This window comes from Oncorhynchus keta, unplaced genomic scaffold, assembly GCF_023373465.1.
Source record: "Oncorhynchus keta strain PuntledgeMale-10-30-2019 unplaced genomic scaffold, Oket_V2 Un_contig_3505_pilon_pilon, whole genome shotgun sequence".
Lineage (NCBI taxonomy): Eukaryota > Metazoa > Chordata > Actinopteri > Salmoniformes > Salmonidae > Oncorhynchus > Oncorhynchus keta.
The window spans coordinates 37,184-37,712 of NW_026287286.1; positions in this window are offsets into that span (position 1 = coordinate 37,184).

Below are 529 nucleotides of genomic sequence, written 5' to 3' on the forward strand. Positions count from 1 at the left end.
CTGGTCTGTCATAATGTCATATTATATTGAGACAATAGATCTAGCTGGTCTGTCATAATATAATAGAGACAGTAGATCTAGCCGGTCTGTCATATTATAATAGAGACAATTTATCTAGCTGGTCTGTCATAATACAATAGCGAGAATAGATCTAGCTGGTCTGTCATTTTATAATGGAGTCGGTATATCTACCTGGTCTCTCATAATATAATAGAGATAGTAGATCTAGCTGGTCTGTCATAATACAATAGAGACAGTAGATCTAGCTGGTCTGTCATAATAAAATAGACAGTATGTCTAGCTGGTCTGTCATAATATAATAGACAGTAGATCTAGCTGGTCTGTCATAATACAATAGAGACTGTAGATTTAGCTGCTCTGTCATACCATAATAGAGACATAGAGACAGTAGATATAGCTGGGTTGTCATTTTATAATGGAGACAGTATATCTACCTGGTCTGTCATAATATAATAGAGGCAGTAGATCTAGCTGGTCTGTCATAATACAATAGAGACAGTAGATCTAG